The sequence below is a fragment of the Staurois parvus genome, unplaced genomic scaffold (genome assembly GCF_062004578.1).
Source record: "Staurois parvus isolate SC_StPar_1 unplaced genomic scaffold, SC_StPar_1.0 ptg000287l, whole genome shotgun sequence".
In the NCBI taxonomy this organism is placed as follows: Eukaryota; Metazoa; Chordata; class Amphibia; order Anura; family Ranidae; genus Staurois; species Staurois parvus.
Window position 1 is genome coordinate 31,550,355 of NW_028318083.1, and position 22,735 is coordinate 31,573,089.

General features: G+C 39.9%; 1 long non-coding RNA gene across 1 annotated transcript; it reads left to right on the forward strand.

The window, feature by feature from the left end:
* The first annotated feature begins 610 nt into the window (after window positions 1–610).
* On the forward strand, window positions 611–1,111 carry LOC149458476 (uncharacterized). The gene is made up of 2 exons (XR_016313440.1): window positions 611–724; window positions 838–1,111. It is a non-coding gene; the product is annotated as an uncharacterized LOC149458476 (long non-coding RNA).
* Window positions 1,112–22,735: the final 21,624 nt, after the last annotated feature.

Consider the following 22,735-nt stretch of genomic DNA (forward strand, 5'->3'; position numbering starts at 1 on the left):
TCCACCGGTGGCAAGTTATTTTAGCTTACGGCTGTTGAGATCTATAGAGCATTTATGGTATTAAAAGGGCATGCTATATGGGCCTAAATTACCCTGTGTACTCGGGGAATTTTTTGTAAATCCTCTTTTGAGGACGATCTACATATATATATATATATATATATACGCTATCCTATTCAGGGTTTGTGCTGTGACATAGCCATATCCTCATGAAACCGCAATAACCCTCTCATTTTGAGTAATTTTTGGAAACCCTTTATTGGGTATAAATACTCAGGCCTGTACAGCCTGTTACATGCTATATACATAGTATATGGAGCAATAATCTTCTCATTTTGAGTAATTTTTGGAAACCCTACATTGGGTCTAAAAACTCAGGCCTGCATAGCCTGCTATACGCCATATACACAGTTTATGTGTTTGGAATCCATGTATTGTGACTACCTGGCTTCCCACTCCTACATGTATCTTGGAAAAGCATCAAGGACCTGATCTTATTTCAAGTCGACAGAAGTCTTCTTGATCTTCATTTATGGTAATATACCCACTTTATGCGTGTCTTGTTTTCAGGGTGACCTGATGCCCACGATTTTTATATGTATCATTATTTTTCTATATATATCCTCAGAATCATTTGGTACTGTGGACCCTGTTTCACTTGGGGTGGCTATCCAGGAAGTCCCTACATTTGAGAAGTTGGCCTGTTAATTTCACTATTGAGAAGGTAATAGTAGTATCCATTGACTACTGTAGAGGGAGGTCTGGTGAACTTTGGATGTGTTTTGGTTTTTTGGTTTTCATACTTCTATATATATACTATGTATTTCTGTGTTCCAGCTGTTTCATACCAGGAGATACCTGACATATATTGGGAACACATCTGCTGAATACATGGTTCATTTGAATACTAGATGAAAACCCATGGAAACCCAGGATAACTACATCACCACTATATAACTCTGCCTTATGGTACTCTATTTGCTAAGATGACCCGAAACTGAAGACGCCTAGTGCTTTTTAACATGATTTTATTTATTTTTTCATATGTACACCGTGCTCATGTTTAACCTCCTTATGATCTATGTGATCAAATAAAGTATTGTTTGGAATATTTTTGAAATTATATTACTCCGCGTGGATCACCTAGTAACCTTCTTTTTCCAGGTAGGGGTGTTCTTGTCACACTACCATTTTGCTTAGTATGTACCTTTTGGGTTTATGGATCCACACTTATACAAGTGAGTCGGAGATAAGTCAATGACACCAGCTATACGTGTCATTCTGGGTGGCCTGTTTGTGTTTTATTGTTGTGGAGGAGGGATAGCCTATGTAAAGGTAGGCCAATGAGGAGGGAGGTGCAGTAGTCAAGACGAGAGATAACCAGGGAGTGAGTTAGGAGCTTTATGGTATCATTGGTTAAAAATGGGCGTATTCTGGAGATGTTGCAGAGGTTAAGGTGGCATGATTTTGACAGGGATTGGATGTGGGCCTGAAAGGATAGTTCAGAGTCCAGGGTTACCCCTAGCACCCTGGCATGCGGGGATGGATTGATAGTGGTGCTATTGATCCTGACCGAGAAATCGGGGGAATAGGCACGTGGGGGAGGAAATATTATGAGCTCAGTTTTGGATAGATTGAGTTTTAGGAAGTGGTGTGTCATCCAGTCTGATATCTCTGTTAGTAAATCGGTGATACATGAGGAAACTGATGGGGTGAGCTGAGGAGTAGACAGATAGATTTGTGTGTCATCAGCATAGAAATGGCATTGGAAACCATGGGAAGCTATTAGCTGACCCAAAGAAGAAGTGTAGATCGAGAATAGGAGAGGTCCAAGGACAGAACTTTGGGGGACCCCCGATGGTAAGAGGAGTAGGAGAGGAGGAAGTAGAGTTGTAAATGACACTGAAGGTGTTGTGAGGTAGGTAAGATTTGAACCAAAGGAGAGTACAGTCATGAAGACCAAGTAAATAGAGTTTTTAGAAGAGGAGGGGGTGGTCAACTGTGTCAAAGGCAGCGGAGAGGTCTAAAATTAAGAGTGACCATTGGTTTTAGTGGTTAGTAAGTCATTTGTGAGTTTTAGGAGAGAAGTTTCTGTGGAGTGTTGTTGGTGAAATCCAGACTGAAGGGGATCAAGAAGGTTATTCTCAATGAGGTGACAGCTCAGGTGGTATCTGGTTCAAAGTAAAGCAAAATTAAATTTTTGGCAGTCAGACAGTTCCCAAATATGTCATTGAACTGTGCATTTAATTGTTGGGATACAGTTATATGTTATCTTGATAAATCCTTATATTCCAGTTGTTTTTGTATTTTATCATAAATAGCATTGATTAATATGTTTGGGGAAAATGTCTTAAGCTAATCACAATATAAGATACTGTGTTTCATTTTTGTGTTAACATCTGTTCTAATAAACACAAAATGCTGCTTCTAGCTGATGCAAGTTGAAGAAATTCTGAGGTAAGGTTGCATTGAGTGAACGCTTGTAAACGCACTCTGTCATTAGTGTGTCTGGGTCATCCATGATATCTACAAATCTACACCTTTTTTTTAATGTGAATCTTTCAGTAATTTTGCAAGCTACAATATACAACAGTATATTTTTTATGTTCAATATTTTTATTTTAGTAAACAAAGTGAGAGCTACACGTGCACAAGGGATACAGATTGTCCAAAAATATGTTCAGATAAAACCAGGAAAGACATATTAGATATACTAAAATCAGTTCTCAGGAAGAAAGGTGTGTATTATAAAAAGGTATCAGGCTTACGCAATACCTGCAATTCCCTGTTTCAAAAAGTTACCCCTCAAGTACGGTTTGACTTAACCACTTCAGCCCCAGAAGTTTTACCCCCCTACCTGACCAGGCCATTTTTTGCAATATTTCGCTACATTATTTACATGACAATTGCGCGATCATGCAATGCTGTAGCCAAATTAAATTTGTGTCCTTTTTTCCCCACAAATAGAGCTTTCTTTTGGTTGTATTTGATCTGTGGTTTTTACTTTTTACGTTATAAACAAAAAAAGGCTGACAATTTAGAAAAAAAACAATATTTTTTTTTCTACTATATATCCAATAAAATAATTAAAAAAACTCAAATTTCTTCATAAATTTAGGCCAAATGTATTCTGCTACATAGTTTTGGTAAAAAAAATCCCAATAAGCGTATATTGATTAGTTTGTGCAAAAGTTATAGTGTCTACAAACTATGGGACATATACTAGAATTTAATTATTTTTTATATACTGGTAATGGCAGTGACCAGCAACATATAGCAGGACTGCAATATTATGGCAGACATTTTTACACTAACTGACACTTTGTGGGAACCAGTGACACTAATACAGTGATCAGTGCTAAAAATATACACTGATCACTGAACTAATAGCACTGATTGGGAAGGGGTTAACATCTAGGGTTATCAAAGGGTTAAGTGTGTGCCTAGCTATGTGCTTGTGTACACTAGATGGTGCTGGGAAGTGATGGATCCTGTTCCCACCTTTGCTCTGACACACGATCAATCACTTTATCCTGTCAGTACAGAGCTCTGGCTATGTAAACATATATTGCCAAACACTATATTGCCAAAAGTATTGGGATACCTGCCTTTACATGCATTTGAACTTTATTGGCATCCCAGTCTTAGTCCGTAGGGTTCAATATTCAATTGGCCCACCCTTTGCACCTATAACAGCTTCATGTCTTCTAGGAAGGTTGTCCACTATGTTTGGGAGTGTGTCTATGGGAATGTTTGACCATTCTTCCAGAAGCGCATTTGTGAGGTCAGGCACTGATGTCAGATAAGAAGGCCTGGCTTGCAGTCTCTGCTCTACTTCATCCCAGAGGTGTTCTATTGGGTTGAAGTCAGGACTCTGTGCAGGCCAGTTACGTTCCTTCACCCCAAAATCGCTCATCCATGTCTTTATGGACCTTGCTTTTTGCACTAGTGCGCAGTCATGTTGGAACAGGAAGGGGCCATCCCCAAACTGTTCCCACAAAGTTGGTAACATAAAATTGTCCAAAATGTTTTGGTATGCTGAGACCTTAAGAGTTCCCTTCACTGGAACTAAGCGGCCAAGCCCAACGCCTGAAAAACAACCCTACACCCTAATCCACCCTCCACCAAACTTTACACTTGGCACAATGCACTCAGGCAAGTACTGTTCTCCTGGAAACCACCAAACCCAGAAACATCCATTGGATTGCCAGACAAAGAAGCATGATTCGTCACTCCAGAGAATACATCTCCACTGCTCTAGAGTCCAGTGGCTGTGTACTTTACACCACTGCATCTGACACTTTGCATTGCACTTGGTGATATAAGGCTTGGATGCAGCTGCTCAGCTATAAAACCCCATTCTATGAAGCTCTCTGTGCACTGTTGTTGTGCTAATCTGAAGGCCACATGAAGTTTGGAGGTCTTTAGCTATTGACTCTGCAGACAGTTGGCGACTTCTATGCACTGTGTGCTCTCATTCTGTCATTTTACGTGGCCTACCACTTCATGGCTGAGTTGCTGTTTGTTCCCAGTTGCTTCCACTTTGTTATAATACCACTAACAGTTGACCATGGAATATTTAGTAGCAAGGAAATTTCACGGATGGACCTATTGCACAGGTGGCAACCTATCACGGTACCATGCTTGATTTCACAGAGCTCCTGAGAGCAACCCATTCTTTCACAAATATTTGTAGAAGCAGTCTGCATGCCTAGGTGCTTAATTTTATACACCTGTGGCCTTGGAGGTGATTGCATCTCCTGAATCCAATGATTTGGAGGGGTGCCTAATACTTTTGGCAATATAGTGTATATACAGTTGTGTCCAAAATTATTCAACCCCCACTGAAATTGAGTGTTTTGGCCAGTTTGACATTGCTTTTGATCATTCAGTCATCTTGCTTACATTTACATTAAAGAGGCACTTGTAGGTCAGACAAATATAACATAACAGTTATAATGAAATAACCACAAATGTCTTTTCTGTGCTCACAGCATTATCAGTTTTATTCAACCCCCAAGTGACATTCAATCTTAGTACTTAGTACAGCATCCTTTTACAGTTATAACAGCTTTTAAACGTGAAGCATAGCTTGACACAAGTGTCTTGCAGCGATCTACGGGTATCTTCGCCCATTCTTCATGGGCAAAGGCCTCCAGTTCAGTCACATTCTTAGGCTTGCGCACTGCAACTGCTTTCTTTAAGTCCCACCAGAGGTTCTCAATCGGATTTAAGTCTGGTGACTGCGATGGCCACTCCAAAATGTTCCAGCCTTTCCTCTGCAACCATGCTCTAGTGGACTTGGAGGTATGCTTGGGATCATTGTCCTGTTGAAAGGTCCAACGTCTCCCAAGCCTCAGGTGTGTGACGGACTGCATCACGTTTCCATCCAATATCTCCTGGTACTGAAGAGAATTCATGGTACCTTGCACACGCTGAAGCTTCCCTGTACCTGCAGAAGCAAAACAGCCCCAAAGCATGATTGACCCTCCACCATGCTTCACAGTAGGCAAGGTGTTCTTTTCATCATAGGCCTTGTTCTTCCTCCTCCAAACATAGCGTTGATCCATGGGCCCAAACAGTTCTAATTTTGTTTCATCAGTCCACAGAACACTATCCCACAACTTTTGTGGTTTGTCCACATGGCTTTTGGCATACTGCAGTCGACTCTTCTTATTCTTTGGAGACAGCAAGGGGGTACGCCTGGGAGTTCTGGCACGGAGGCCTTCATTACGCAGTGTGCGTCTTATTGTCTGGGCTGAAACTTCTGTACCCACATCTGACAAATCTTTTCTCAGTTCCTCAGCAGTCACACGGGGACTTCTCTCCACTCTACGCTTCAGGTAGCGCACAGCAGTCGAAGTCAGCATCTTCTTTCTGCCACGACCAGGTAGCGTTTCAACAGTGCCCTTTGCCTTGAATTTGCGAATGATGCTTCCTAAGGTGTCTCTTGGTATGTTTAACATCTTTGCAATCTTCTTATAGCCATTGCCCTTCCTGTGAAGAGAAATCACCTCTTCTCTTGTCTTCCTGGACCATTCTCTTGCCTTCACCATGTTTGTAACCACACCAGTAAATGTCTAGAAGGAGCTGAGTATCACAGTCATTTTAAAGCTGCCTAATTGGTGCTTATTATGCTTGATTGCTGCTCGGTGACATCCACAGGTGTTTTCAATACCTGATGGAAAGCACCTGTATGAACCTCTGTTCTTCAGAGTGGTAGTCTTTAAGGGGTTGAATAATTGTGGCAATGAAGAAACCACATAAGAACCATTTACTACTGTATTACATAAACAATTGATGTCATTTTAGTTGCATTTGGGTAGTTACAACGTCCTTGTAGGATTTGATTCTGAATACAATTCCAAATGTACACTATAGTCCCTAAACCCCTTTACAGCATTGGGGGTTGAATAATTTTGGACACAACTGTATATCCCTTGTACTAGAACTTGCACAAAATCAAACTTATAATTGTAGCAAAAAAATTCAATGGGTAGCTTAGAGTGGGCAGCACAAATGGTTTGAACATCCAGTGCAATCACTTAAAATAATTAGGGATGGTTCTACCCAAAAATATTCATGAATTGTATGCATAAAAATCTGTTCTAATATGGTGGAGCCATAGTCTTTTTGGGGATCTGCATGCGTAGGTGCTTAATTTTATACACCTGTAGCCATGGTGGTGATTGGAACACCTAAATCCAATGATATGGATGGGTGTCCCAATACTTTTGGCAATATAGTATATATATATATTTGAGATTGGCTTCAATCAATATAAGATTCAAAATTCCCTTATAAGAGGCTTGATGACTCCTAGGCCATTGATTCAACTCTATATCAATCAAAAGGTCCCTCTTCCAGTCTTCCATTTATGCCAGTTTGTATGGAAACCCAAGTAATAGCCTATAAATGATGGCTAAGCCCCCTATTTGATGCAGATCTTGGGTACACCATTTTCCCTAAGTTGTAGGCCATGGTAGTTCAGAATGATCCATCCATAGACAATGAATAAAATGGGAAATTTGATGAAATCTGAATGTTTTGGATAACATTAGAGGAAGTCCTCTTTTTGCTATTGACAGTTTTAAAGCTACAAACCATCTGTGTGATTTGTGATCATGTGACCATGGACTGAAGCTTGTAACAAGTCTTTACTGCTGCAGCTTAGATTGCGACCTAACTGCTGTAGAGGAACAACTAATGGAGATGTAGGGGCATGAAGCCCTAATGGTAAAGAATCCTTATAGTGATTTTTTAACATGCACTAGCAAATGGATGAAAACAACGTCAAGAGAGGTACTGTGTTATTATATACTGTGTGGGACAAGGAGCAGAACTGGAACACATAGAATTTGAAGCATCTGTGCATAGTAACCAATCAGCTTCTATCTTCAGGTTTCTCAGTTAAGCTTTGAAATTTAAAGGGGGGAGCTGATTGGCTGCTCTGGATTCTGGTTTCTCTAGTTTTTATAAATGTCCCCTATGTATTGTAATTGTAGGCACAGTATGTTCCCTACAGCAGGTGGACTGAGCTTCTGAGACAAAGCTATCTCTATGAATAAAAATATAGGACGGTAGTATGGTGTCCCCAAGTATCTCAGCATGTTTTGTTTGAGGATAGGCATATGTCTCTTTAACTAACTTTCTCAGCAAAATATCTGCTCATCTATCTATCTATCTATCTATCTATCTATCTATCTATCAGCATAAGGGCCACATTAGTGATGCCATTACTCACTAGAAAGCCTAAAATCAGGAAATGTGAAAACACCAGGAAAAAATGCTGCAGAATGTAAGTCTCTAGTAAGAGAGTCAAGTCTTACTCATCCAGGCAGCGAGGAAGCAAAGCATGTAAGCAGGTGAGAATTCAACTGTTCTGCTGTGTCCTTCATAGCAATCCTGTCTCTGGTGAGTTGCTGTTAGCAAAAGCATCCCTAGTCTGGCTTTAAATCTAACAGTGCGTGCTAAAATATGATTATGTGTGCTTGTTTATGTACATTGGTATTTCCAAGTATTAGTCTTACTCCATATGGCCTTAAACATGATGGCAATGATTTACCCATACAGCTATTAGTAGTTCTCCACATTCAACTGTATTTGTTCTGTAATATTAAAGATATTTCATAGCTTACCAGGCCACTTCTTCAGTTCCAAAGCATGTTGGGAAGATACCCTAGCATTTATATCCACTCTTTAAGACACCTCAATTCATTCACCATGGAATGTGAAGATGCTGATTGTCCAAGAACAGGATGGGAGGTGTGAAGATTGTAGAACCATCCTATTCTAGTTACATAGTCCCATTGTTGGTGTCAGGATGCCTGTAAAGGTATCTAGAATTGCATAGCTAAAGGTTTAAATTCTTGGTAGCTGAGGTAGGGATGTTAAAACAGTAATATAAGTGGAAAACAAATGGTGTTGAAGGCCACCACCACTATTCAAGTATGGTTGATCCATTTTGATGTGGATGGCATCTTTGACACCTCTTCTGAACCAGTTGTCATTTCTATCCAAAATGTGTACCTCAATGTCCTCAAAAGAATCTCTTTTGCGTTCTTGGGCAATTGACATCTACTCATTCCATGGTAATTATTTGCCTTTAAGTATGGATATAAATACTGGGATATCTTCCTGGCATGCATTGGAAATATAGAAGTAGTTTGGTAAACTAAAATATGTCTTCAATATTACACAACAAGTCTATTTGAACGGGACTAACTACTACTTTCTATACCATGACCTTGAATAATAAAGACCTTCACAGAGATATTTACACATACGCATTATTTTGTAGTTTATTAGTCTTTTATACAAAGTTCTATTTTTTTCATAATCTTAAAAACAAAACTTTTGTCTGGGCAATTTGCAATATATATTTAAATGCTATAGTGTGGTATTCTACTGTCTGCAGAGCAAAAAACAAATGTATTTTACATGCTTAACTCTTAGTGCAATAATAATTTATAATTAAGCATTCCATACAAAAGGCCAGTCACATTTACAGTGCATTATGCATTTATATAAAGGATTTTTAACTGAAGAATATGTAAATATTGCACTAATAAGAGGTTTTGGAATTCAAAATGCCACAAAAGGTTATGACCTGAAGCCCTGTTAATAGATGACTGAGGGCGTACACTAAGTAGCTCTGAATGACAGCTACCACAGGGTATTTTGCATGTGAAATAACCTCCATTGAATGACCTATGTTTTTTCTTTTCAAGTATATGACACTAATGAATGTAAAAAGGGGAGCTTTATCCACAATGAGTGTTATTTACATCTAAACAGGAAATTAGTGGAGCATCTTCAATTGCCAGCACATCGGATATGAAACATTGTTCCTTTTACAAAAAATAAACCGTTTATGAAGCTATAGAAATGGAGCAGCTATTACACATTTATTATTTAGGTATATTTATTGTATATTATGTCATTTTTTTCATTCTCTTATAGTCAGTATACTATGAGTAACTTAAAATCTACTATATTTTAATAATTTCAGAGTTTAATATGAATTTATATCTTTATGATGTGTTTTTGTGATGGGAAGATTCAGTCCATGATGTGCAGAAGTAGTCATTAACATCCTCACCTATCAAGATGATTTACTAATTATTAGGTATGTGAAATCTGAATTTCTAATGCATGAGCATTTTGATTCATTAAACAGCTATTATGTGGAACCCTTCTCTATGGCGGATGATATCATAGAATACAAAACTCCAGTTAAATGATTATAAACATATAAACAGAAATTCTAAAACATTTAGGCTTCTTTTTCAAACTGGGTTTTGTTTTACAAAAAAAGTGCAAGATTTTATTTGACTTGTTTAATTTGTACTTAACAATTAAAATTAACATTAAGATGATTAAAAATCAGACATAACAATGGTTATCCGTTATCCAAATGTCTGGAATAAGATAAGTGTGCTTCACTATCATAACTAACTTGATTGAAACCAATACAGGAGAGGGGAATGAAGGGTGACAATTGATTTGCTTAGTTACCGTTAGTGGTAAATGATATGATGAACATTCTAAAAAAAGAGCCAAAAGAACCATTTTTGCTTTATTTGTAACTGAATGAATACTTGTAAATGTTATGATTGTGAAACAATATTGCTTGTGATAGGGAACAGCTTTTCAAAGATTTGGTATACAGTATTTACATTAGGAGAAATAGATATTGGCAATGATGGACACGAATGGATATACTCTGGCGTTCCCTCACTGATAGATATTAGCAAAAGCACACAGTGGGGTTTATTAACTTAATGAATAGAGACTGTCCACTTAGCAAAGTGAATGTTAGTTAAAAAAGTGAGTCTATGTCCACTTTGAATACCCAAGCATATGCTATGGAAATTAAAGTAATGCGTGTGTGTTTAACCACTTCAAGTCCGGACACTTTTACCCCCTTCCTGTCCAGGCCAATTTTCAGCTTTCTGTGCTATCACACTTTGAATGACAATTGTGCGGTCATGCAACACTGCACCCATATGAATTTTTTAGCATTTTTTTGAGACAGATACAACTTTATTTTGGTGGTATTGAATGAAATGAAGTGAAAATGTCCAAACATTTTGAAAAAAAGTGTTTTTCATATAACATTTTGCAAATAAATAATCTTTCTTCATAAATCTTGGTCCAAAATTTATTCAGTTATCTTTTTAGTAAAAAAAATAACCCAAACTAGTTGATAAGCAAAAATTATAATTTTGCTAATTTTGTTTTCATTTTAATTTTATTTTTTTTATATTATTATTTATGTTTATTTTAACATACTGTCACCCTAGTAGTACAGTGTCACCATAGTGACACTGTAGTACTTGTGGGGGTTAATGAAGATTTTTTTTTTAATTGTTACACTGATTGCTTTTACACCCATAAAGGCTGTAAAAGCAATAATTTCTCCTTTTCTCTGGTTGCATTCTTGCAGCCATTGAGAAATACTGTGTGAGCTGTGATTGGTCACAGCTTGTCACATAGGACAAGGCTGCTGTGAATAGCCTTGTACCATGTAACCTCTGTGATCATTCACAGATTTCACAGGTAGTAAGCAATGTCAGAAGTGACATCTTGCTTACTACTATTCATGTGATCAATGATTGGCCAATCAGTGATCACATGATTGGGACCTCTCACAGAGGTCCTGTACAATGATCGATCCTCCGGACACAGCGGGCACTGGATTGTGGTGCTGTGCGCTCCCAGGGAGTGCGCACAAGCAGGGAAGCGGGAAAGACGTTTATAAACAGCCACCCGCCCCTGCACTGCTCCCGTCCGGCCGTTTATACAGTGAGGAACAGAAGTATTTGAACACCCTGCGATTTTTCAAGTTCTCCCACTTAGAAATCATGGATGGGTCTGAAATTCACATTGTAGGTGCATTCCCACTCTGAGAGGCAGAATTTAAAAAAAATTTCAGGAAATCACATTGTATGATTTTTAAAGAATTTATTTGTCTTGCACTGCTGAACATAAGTATTTGAACACCTAAGAAACAGCAAGAATTCTGGCTCTCAAAGACCTGTTAATGTGCCTTTAAAAAGCCCACCTCTACTTCACTCATTAATCTAACTTAGTAGCACCCGTCTGAGCTCTTTAAAGACAGCTGTCCTCCCCACAGTCAGTCAGACGCCAACTACTACCATGGACAAGACCAAAGAGCTGTAAGAAGACACCAGAGACAAAATTGTGGACCTCCACAAGGCTGGAAAGGCTAGGGGGCAATTGCCAAGCAGCTTGGTGAAAATAGATCAACTGTTGGAGCAATTGTTAGAAAATGGAAGAGGCTAAAGGCGACTGTCAGTCTCCCTCGGACTGGGGCTCCATGCAAGATCTCACCTTGTGGGGTATCACTGATGATAAGAAAGGTGAGGAATCAGCCCAGAACTACAAGGGAGGAGCTGGTCAATGACATGAAGAGAGCTGGGACCACAGTTTCAAAGGTCACTATCGGTAGAACACTACGCCATCATGGTTTCAAATCATGCATTGAACGGAAGGTTCCCCTGCTCAAGTCATCACATGTCCAGGCCCGTCTGAAGTTTGCCAATGACCACCTGGATGATCCAGAGGAGGCATGGGAGAAAGTCATGTGGTCAGATGAGACCAAAGTTGAACCTTTTGGTCTAAACTTCACTCGTCGTGTTTGGAGGAAAAGAAGGATGAGTTGCATCCCAAGAACACCATCCCTACTGTGAAGCATGGGGGTGGTAACATCATGCTTTGGGGGTGCTTTTCTGTGAAGGGGACAGGGTGACTGCACTGTATTAAGGAGAGGATGAATGGGGCCATTTATTGTGAGATTTTGAGCAACAACCTTCTTCCCTCAGTCAGAGCATTGAAGATGGGTCGTGGCTGGATCTTCCAACATGACAACGACCCGAAGCACACAGCCAGGATAACCAAGCAGTGGCTCCGTAAGAAGCATATCAAGGTTCTGGAGTGGCCTAGCCAGTCTCCATACCTAAATCCAATAGAACATCTTTGGTGGGAGCTGAAACTCCGTGTTGCTCAGCGACAGCCCCGAAACCTGACAGATCTAGAGGAGATCTATATGGAGGAGTGGGCCAAAATCCCTGTTGCAGTGTGTGTAAACCTGGTCAAGAACTACAGGAAACGTTTGACCTCTGTAATTGCAAACAAAGGCTTCTGTACCAAATATTAACACTGATTTTCTCAGGAGTTCAAATACTTATGTTCAGCAGTGCAAGGCAAATAAATTCTTTAAAAATCATACAATTCCTGATTTCCTGAATTTTTTTTTTTAATTCTGTCTCTCAGAGTGGGAATGCACCTACAATATGAATTTCAGACCCCTCCATGATTTCTAAGTGGGAGAACTTGCAAAATCGCAGGGTGTTCAAATACTTCTGTTCCTCACTGTATACATGGGCCGGACGGGAAGTGGTTAAACCACTATAATTTTTTTTTATCTGGAAGCAAGAGAATATCTATCTATCCACTGTGAGTGTGGGCTTATGCTAATGCAGATGCGTATTGGGCTGCCTGTACTTCCAGGTAAAAGGGCAATATCAGATGCACTAGGACAGTCCACCGTGCATGCTCATAATAATTAGCGTGTGCACCGCCCAGCATCCTATATAAACTGATGTGTCACTAAGATAAACCGCTGAATGGTCCTCAGTTTGTTCCTGAGATCTGATCCATTGTATTTGCCTTTTCGTGTATATCCTGATTCAAGGGCAGACTGACAACTAATGGGCCTCCGGGCAATAAGGGATCATGGGGCCCCTGTGTCCCTGCCCAAACTCAAAAAAGCCTATGAAAAAGGTACCAGGGGCATCTCATGGGGCCCCCTACTGACCCCGGGCCCTCGGGCAGTGCCCGAGTTTCCAAATGGTCAGTCCGCCCCTGTCCTGACTACTCCTTGGACTTTGCCTCTGCTTGCTGCCTCAAACACTGCTCATCTGGTTCCCCTTGACTCTGGATTGATTACTGGACTTATGTTTTCCTGATGATTCTGTACTGCTTTCCTGGCTGTTACTGACCTTGGCTTGCTTCCTGAATTTGTCCTGTCTACTGACTCTGTATAGCTTTGCCTAGCTGTTACCGACCTTAAAAGAGAAGTATGGGAATTCCTTTTTTTCCCAAATCATACTTACCTAGGTAGATGCAGCATTGATCTGATGCTGCATCTGTCCTCTGTTGGCTCTAAGGGTGAGAATTCAGTGATCACATGACCGCTGATCGCTGAGTTCTCACAGCCACTGTGAGCAAAGAGTGGTGACTATCAGCCACTGCTCTCTGTTCTACCACACCCACGCTCACTGGAGTGCTGGGCTGTCAAGAAGAGGGAGCGACTGGCTCAGGCTCTCAGTGGATCACTGACAGGCTGAGCCAGGTACAGCTCCAGACTATGGGGTGTATCCTGACTTTAAAGTCGGGATCTTTCCTCAGCCTGGATTGGCGGATTGACGTCAGCTGACAGCAGGCTTCAACGGGCTTCAGCAATCAACTACTAACGGGTCACAGAATTGCAGAACAAACTGCACTCCTGTGATCTACTGTAGACGTACAGGCAAAAGAGCTTTGGCTGTACTTCTCCTTTCACTTGCTTCATTGACTTGCTCTGCCTGCTGATTCAGACCTGCGTTGCTTGGCTTTTACTAACTTCTGCCTGTTTCCTGGCTTCTGCTGCTACCTCCTGCTCTGGTGCCCAGCTGCTTCTGTATCCTGTATGATTGGGAATTCCAAACACTTACAGTGTAGACACCATCAGCCAGCTACTTTGCCACTCGTGCTACTCCGTGCCTTCACACTGTCTCCACCCTCAGGAATGTTGGGCAATAGGTGCAAAAAAGGCCCCCACAATGTTACAGTCGGCACCAGATGAGGCAAATCCTCTGTAAGACAGCTGTCAAGGGAACAAGTGCCCCCACTAAAAGCTTTCCCCTCTATTATTGTTTCAGTGGTAGCTCAGAATTTTGGATTCACCCTCACTTTCAGTCCTGGTGACATTGGGGTTCAGGACAATTAAAGTGGTACTTTAGTCAGAAAATAAAGTCCTGCTAGATCACTTCATGCTGGCCCATTTTGCAGGTATAGCTATGTAAAACATTACAATTAAGTGGCTATACTGTTTAAAATCCAGTAATACACTGTCTCACCCTGCTCTGCACATGCTCAGTTGCTCTGTATTTTTCGGCACTGTGCCGAAAATGTAGAGGCCGATTTGCTGACAGCCTAAAGATCTGCTGCTGCTCAGGGGCTCTGGGCTTCAGAAAAATGGCAGATTCCAGCAAGAAGAAACAAGAGCAATGCTGGAGGTAATTTACAATACACACTCATTTTGGTAGCATAATTATTAATGTGGCATATGTGTTCCTTGCTAAAGAACATTATTTTTTCTCAAGTTCTTATGAATAAAGTTCCGCTTTAACAAGGGTGTTTCTCCCTTCTTAATTGCTCCCTTTTTCTTCATCAGTGAGTTTAGAAGGAGTTTAGTACCTTTAAAACACATTTGGTTTAAGGTGGGAGCCAGACTGATCCTTAGTCAAGGGATTACTACCTGTTAGAGTCCATTTTTGGGAGCTAGCCACAGATGGATGATGCATTAAAGTCGTTCTAAAGTCTCAAGGTTTTTTACCTTCATACATTCTATGCATAAAGGTAAAAAACCTTCTGTGTGTAGCAGCCCCCTCCCCCCCACTTACCTGAGCTTCCTCTTGATCCAGCGATGTCCACGAGAGTCTCGTCTCTCTGGGGACTCTCATTCCTGATTGGCTGAGGTCATTTGCAGCCAGTGAGCCAATCTGAAGAAGGAGGGAGCAGGGCTGAGCTGCAGCTCTGAGTGTGAATGGACATGCAGAGCTGCACCTTGGGATATCTCCCTCCTTGAACCGCTCCTCACTCCAATTCTCTATGTATCCAGCAATCCAACACAATCAAACAGTCTAACCAAATGTTTCCATTTCACAACATCCACAAATTTCACCAGCAGCATTACCATTCCCACCCTGCATACTGCAGCCCTGTTTTCAACTCAGAAAAGACATGACATCAGAAATGAAGTTGGAAGTGCCAGATCAGGTGTACAGCAGCAGCAGAGTGATGTATCACTAGACAACGCCTCTGGATTTCTCTAAGCATGCGGTTGTGTGTTTTGTGGATAACTTAGAAAAATGTTAAGAACAGAAAAACACACATGGGGTAGTAAAGTTTTTTCCAGACTATGTATACAACCCTGGCAGGATTGTATTAGGGTCCCTAGCTGTCCCCTATCCCCTTTCAGTCTCTCAAATGAAACCTTAGTATGCTCTTTTACAGTATACATCCTCAGATCTTTTTGGAGCTCTCTGGGTGGGGCCACGATGTGCTTAAATGGGCCTTGTTCATTGATGATATACAGTACTTCTCATACATTCAGGTCTCAAATATATACACACACACACACACACACACACACACAAATATATATATATATATATATATATATATATATACTATATTGACAAAAGTATTGGGACATCTGCTTTTACACGCCCATGAACTATATGGGCATTCCAGTCTTAGTTCATAGGGTTCAATATTCAATTGGCCCCCCCTTTGCAGCTATAACAGCTTCAACTCTTCTGGAAAGGCTGTCCACGAGGTTTAGGAGTGTGTCTATGGGAATGTTTGACCATTCTTCCAGAAGCGCGTTTGTGAGGTCAGGCACTGATGTTGGACGAGAAGGCCTGGCTCGCAGTCTCTGCTCTAATTCATCCCAAAGGTGTTCTATCGAGTTGGGCCAGGACTCTGGCCAGGAGTCTAGTTCCTCCACCCCAAACTCATCCAAGTCTTTATGGACCTTGCTTTGTGCACTGGTTGCTGTTGCACAAAGTTGGGAGCATAAAATTGTCCAAAATGTCTTGGTATGCTGATGCCTTAAGAGTTCCCTTCACTGGAACTAGGGGGCCAAGCCCGACCCCTGAAAACAACCCTACACCATAATCCCCCTCCACCAAACTTTACACTTGACACAATGCAGTCAGGCAAGTACCGTTCTCCTGGCAACTGCCAAACCCAGACACGTCCATTGCCGGATTGCCAGACAGAGAAACGTGATTGGTCACTCCAGAGAACATATCTCCATTGCTCTAGAGTCCAGTGACAGCATGTTTTACACTACTGCATCCGATGCATTATATTGCAGTTGGTGATGTAAGGCATGCGTTGACCTCACTCTGTCATTTTACATGGCCTACCACTTCGTGGCTGAGTTGCTGTTGTTCCCAGTTGCTTCCACTTTGTTATAATACCACTAACAGTTGACCATGGAATGTTTAGTAGCAAGGAAATGTCACAGATGGACTTATTGCACAGGTGGTAACCTATCACGGTAGCATGCGTGAATTCACTGAGCTCCTGAGAAATCCCCATTCTTTCACAAATCTTTGTAGAAACAGTCTGCATGCCTAGGTGCTTAATTTTATACACCTGTGGCCTTGGAGGTGATTGCATCTCCTGAATCCAATGATTTGGAGGGGTGCCTAATACTTTTGGCAATATAGTGTATATATATCCCTTGTACTAGAACTTGCACAAAATCAAACTTATAATTGTAGCAAAAAAATTCAATGGGTAGCTTAGAGTGGGCAGCACAAATGGTTTGAACATCCAGTGCAATCACTTAAAATAATTAGGGATGGTTCTACCCAAAAATATTCATGAATTGTATGCATAAAAATCTGTTCTAATATGGTGGAGCCATAGTCTTTTTGGGGATCCTGCATATCCTTCTCCGGGATCTTCTGAAGCACATAAAACAGAAAGGACAAACATTTTAAAGTTTCTAAGTCAACTTTCTTCATTAATGCCCTTAACATCCTCACCATATTTGCCCCAAGGAGTGCAGCCTCCAGGATTTAACTAATGGCATCATAGTGTAACTAAACTCCAATACATCTTGGCCCCACAAGGCTCACTACTACCATTTTCCACATTACACATTAGAGATACAACATGGGTTCTTCCTACTATTAGAAAACACCTCAGGACTGTAATTTGTTGTAGTTTTATCAGCTCTTGATGGTGGCTACCTAACTTGACTTTCTGCTACTGGCAAATTTCATCAATATATAATATATTGTCCTTCTGAAGTCAACCTCAGTCGAGGCTTGAATCTGTACTCAGCAAGGTTGGTGCATACCGCAAAAGGTATTTTTAAGGGAAAGACAATTTACAGTAAGATTACACAATGAGCCTATCAGGCCTTTAATGTCACTCCCAAATCCCCTTCACCTGAATGGTTTACCTCCTGTCCTAATTGTATTCTTGAATGTCCCAGCTTAATCTGCTGTGGCAATACCCTATATGTCTAGACTGTGACGATCTATTGGCAGGATACTCTCTCTTATATGAGCAGACTCACGGGGTTCACAAGGACAATGTGTTCCTCTACATTCCTTTTGCTCCATACCAAAGGGTCGAGTAGAGACAATGCCTGGAGCCTGACAAGATGGGAAATCATCTGTCTATTAGGGATTGAAAACACCAAATTACCTCACTGGTTTCTGAAAGGTTGCCCTACAATAGAGGACTTACAGACACAAATCATCTCTCACTAGGTTTTTTTTTCAATTAGCCTTAAACTCTGACTTAAATATGGGTATTTGGTGATCTAAATTTAGCTTTAGTTTGAATGGAGCTGTTTATAATTTTGTCCATGCTCACAATATGTTTTTATGTCATGGAATCCTGTAAAAATAGTTCATGGGGATTTTAATTGGTCAGCCTATGCAGCAATTTTTATTAGGCTCACTTTTTTAATATATGAGTGTGCATATATTTGTTGTTACATAGGTACACATATGTTTACAAATGATTGTTTTGTTGTTTTATGATTGTTGGATTGCACAACATAAAGTCTTTGGAGGTCAAAGAATGGAGAAAATATTATACTTTTAAATAAAAAAAATGAAGAAAACACTTATGTCAAGAAAATACAGATCAATGTTATCTGCATTCTATAACAAAGTGTGTTCACCAAATATGAATTCAGAGAGGATTACTACATGTTTTTTTTTAAATGAGTGGGTATAAGGTTCATGAAGAATGCTACAATTCTGCAAATAAGTTTAGCTAAATGGCAATAAATATAGTTGTCATTTTTAATATTGTCTTTCTTGATTTTTTTATGGTTGGGACTAAAAAAACATTTTAAAAGTACTGTACTTCTAATTTATGTAATGTAAAATGAAATATTTTGTGTGAATATTTGCAGGCATTGGTGGAGCTCTCTGCGCCTATTCACCTTTGTTTGACTAGCCTTACCAATTTTGCTGAAAAAGCCTGCTTTTTACAGAGCTCCATAGCTCAAGCTGTAAACACACAGCTGAGGACTAACATTCATTCTCTCTCTTGCGTGGACTGACTTAGAATGCCAAATCAGACAGACAGCAATTTTGAACGTAAACACCTTCTGGTCTCTTGGCAAGGAAACCTATTGTAATCTAACATAGTAATATAGTCAAGTTGATGAAAGATACAAGTTTGTTGAGTTTAACCAATAGAAAAAAAAAATTATTTAAATTGAAAACTGCCACGAACAGAATCTAATATCCACAACTGATCCAGAGGAAGGCAAGCAACCCTTATAACACATGGTCCAAATCCTTCCTGATCTCCTAAGGCAATTTGATAATCCCTGGATCAACAATCCCTGGTATTATTATTTATGAATGTTAATATCCAGTTATATTCTGCGCATTTAGGAATGCATTCAATGTATTTAAATAATTATTGAGATATTGGAAACTAGTTCCTGAGGGAATCCAGTCTGTGCTTTCACAGCTCTTACTGTGAAGAAACCTTTCTCAAAGAGAATACATTAAGTTAATTAACTTTTCCTTATAACTGAGAACTTCCATGCCTTTTGTCAGTTTATGTGCCCTTCTCTGCACTCTCTAGGTACCCATCACCATTTTTGTGAACCGGTGCTCAAAACTGAACTGCATATTTCAGATGAAGTCTTTGTGTATGACGTGCATGTAGAGTGTATGATGTATGTACACTCTGTTACCTACTGAATTAAAGGTTTGTTCATAACACAAAGATTTTATTGATGTGAATACTTAAAGATTTATCATTCTAAAGATATATAAACCTGAAAAAGGCAAATAAAATTGACCCAGAATCATTTTACTATTTTTTTCCACACATCTGCACAGAGCATGACAGACATTACAGACATCCCCTAAACATTAAAAAAAAAAAAAAAAAAGTCAATACTGTATCTATCATTCTCTTTTGGCCACCATTTTTTTTTTCTAATATCAAACCAGTTTAGTACTAAGTGTAAGTCAAACATCTGACATTCTCCTGTGTCTTTATTTCTTCAAACTGGGCTGAAGCAAAATAAATATTGGCTATGGTCAATCTTTTTTTTTTTTAATTCTCACTATTTTTGCATATTTTACCAAGGGTTCCATGGAATTTTAGGATTCCTCCAGAATTTGCTAGTGTTTCCTGGAAAAGTGGCAGATTTCTAGCATGATATTATCTGCATTGTTCTGGCACCATTGGGTCCTGAGGAAGCTTACATGACCAGTGGGTGAAACTAGTTGATGTGAATACGTAATCCTTCGACCATGCCATGCAGCAGTTCCAATGAACCACCCCATACCGCAGGGGTCGTACTTCACAGGCGAAATGAGTGACAGCTACATACTGGTTAGGAGACTAGAAGGCACTGGTACTATTGAAAAGTTGGAATTAATGGTGGTGGTGAGCATGTGTAATGCAGGGATATGCAAGTGAGGATGTCTGTTTAGGGTATTTCACCCAGTGCTGCACTGACGGTATATGTTTGGAGCAGATGGTGAGGAACCCGGAGGCTGGACTATCTACGGAGGTCTATTCCGTGTTAACTGTTTACCTGCTGCTCTTAAACTCACTGCTACCTTTTTCTCACTACTAACAAATCATCCCTGCTTTGTCACATGTTTGCTGCTTCTCTTGCTCAATGTCACATACTTGCTAATCATTGCCATCTCATGTGCATCTAGTTGTCGGCCGCTTGACATACTTGTAATCAGCAACCCTTAACTTTTTCCATCTATGCTGCAATAATTAAAAGCTCTACATGATACTGGGCAACTTGCTGTTTATTACTAATGAGAAGTATTAACCTCCCTGGCGGTATGATTATTTCAGATTTTTGGTGCTGAAAGCGGTACCATTTTTTTGCATGGAAATATGTATTTTTTTTATTGTAGGCTGTAATTTTTAGGAAAAACTCACTGAAATCTGTCCGAACAAGAGTCTAGTAAACATCCCGGGTATGATAAAATTTGAAACACAAAATCATAAATTATAATTTAATAAATAATCATAAAAATAATATAAAAATAATAAAAAATTTAATTCAATAATGTAATCAAACCAAAAACACTGAAATGTGAAATAGAGCGCCAAGTTCGCACATTGCTGAGCTCAGTCACAAAATCGTTTTCAGTTTCTGATGACGAATTTCCCCCACGAATCATTATCACTCAATTCTGCAAGTGGTTCTGATTTACTATCGCTGTTCTCTAGCTGATCTAAACCGCTTTTGACCTAAAGGGACACTTTTTGGACGCCATGGACATTTCTCAGTTTCCAGACAGAAAGAACAGACAAAATGCAGGCAGGGCGCAGGACAAAGCACTAGGGACAATATGTATGTGAAATAGGTTGAAACAGCAATGTTTTACTGTGTAAAATGTAAAAAAAAAAAAATGACATTTTTTAAAATTTTTAAATTTCCCGCCGGCGGCGGCGGCGGCGGCGCCCGTACGTCCCGACGTCACAGGGACAGGACACAGAAGCCGGATGCCGGCATCGGCCGGAGGAGATGGCCGGGGACGCTGCAGGGGACACATCGTGGGAGCGCAGGGTAAGGTAAGTGAAGAACACTTGCCGGAGCAGTGCCTCAGGGTAAGCCCGAGTGTAGCTCGGGGTTACCGCTTTTGGTACTGAAATGTTACCCCGAGCTACACTCGGGAATACCGTCAGGGAGGTTAAGCTAATTATATGGAATTACAAGGGATCTTCACTTATGATTCCCCGTAGCGGCATTTCATTGTAACTGAACAATACTGGCCATATAGGTGTGCTGCTACATGATTATTCTTAATGGAGATCCTGTTGATTGCAACTATCCCAGTGCTTATCCAGTTTTGTTTATACCCTAATGAATTTATGAGCCATGTGCTATATTTATATAGAGACATCTTAGCTGGTGTATGTATGGATGTTGGTGTGATCATAAGCCCGGCATTGTTTTATAAGTTACAATGTTGTAATTTGTTTTATGTGGTGGTTACTATGCTAACAATGTTTTTAATCTTTTTTGTACTTAACTAAATTTTTGCAAATAATAGAGGGTGAGCCTGCTGTTTGTTCTTTTATGGAACTGCTTTATACAGTGGACCTAGGTCCCCGATTGTTATTGTTACTATGAATCCCCTCCTCATGTCTGGTGGATTGCTGACTGGTGGGTCTTCTCCTCATGTCCGCCAGGAAACTTACCAGTGACATCAATTTTTTTTTTTTACTATTTGTAAGAGGGGCATACTTCTCACTAATCATCAATGTAAGTGGGTAATTTCTAATAATGGAAGGGGGCACTACAATGATCTTTAATGCAGGGGAATACTTTTTACTGATCGCCAGTGTAAAGAGGACCATCTCCCACTGACCATCAGTGTAAGTGCATTCTTTCCTCAGATCACCAATGTAACAGCGCATCTTTTCCACTGTAAAAATCATAAAAATAGTCAGCACGAGAAAAAATTCTGAAGGCAGCTTGCAAAAACTGTCCTGTATACAAAGCCTCTAAAGTGCAATTAAATAAAATATGCAGCACTAATATTATTATTATTATTATTATTAGTATTAATAATAATAATAAAAACATATGATTATAATTATAATAATATAATTTATTGGCACTGCATATTTTATTTAATTATTCTTTACACTGATCAACAAAGTACTGAGGGCCTTCTCCCTTTGAGCACCAATGTAAGAGGACACATTCCCCATCAACCTCCAGTATAAGAGGACATTCCCTCTTGTTGACCATTGTAAGGGAGTACTACATTAATCATCAATGTAAGGGAATTCTTTTTACTGCCCAATGTAAGGGGCCCTTTTCCAAGTGCCATGAGTGTAATGGCATTCCTCCCACTTACCATCAATGTAACAGGTTATCCTTTCCACTGACCACCAATGT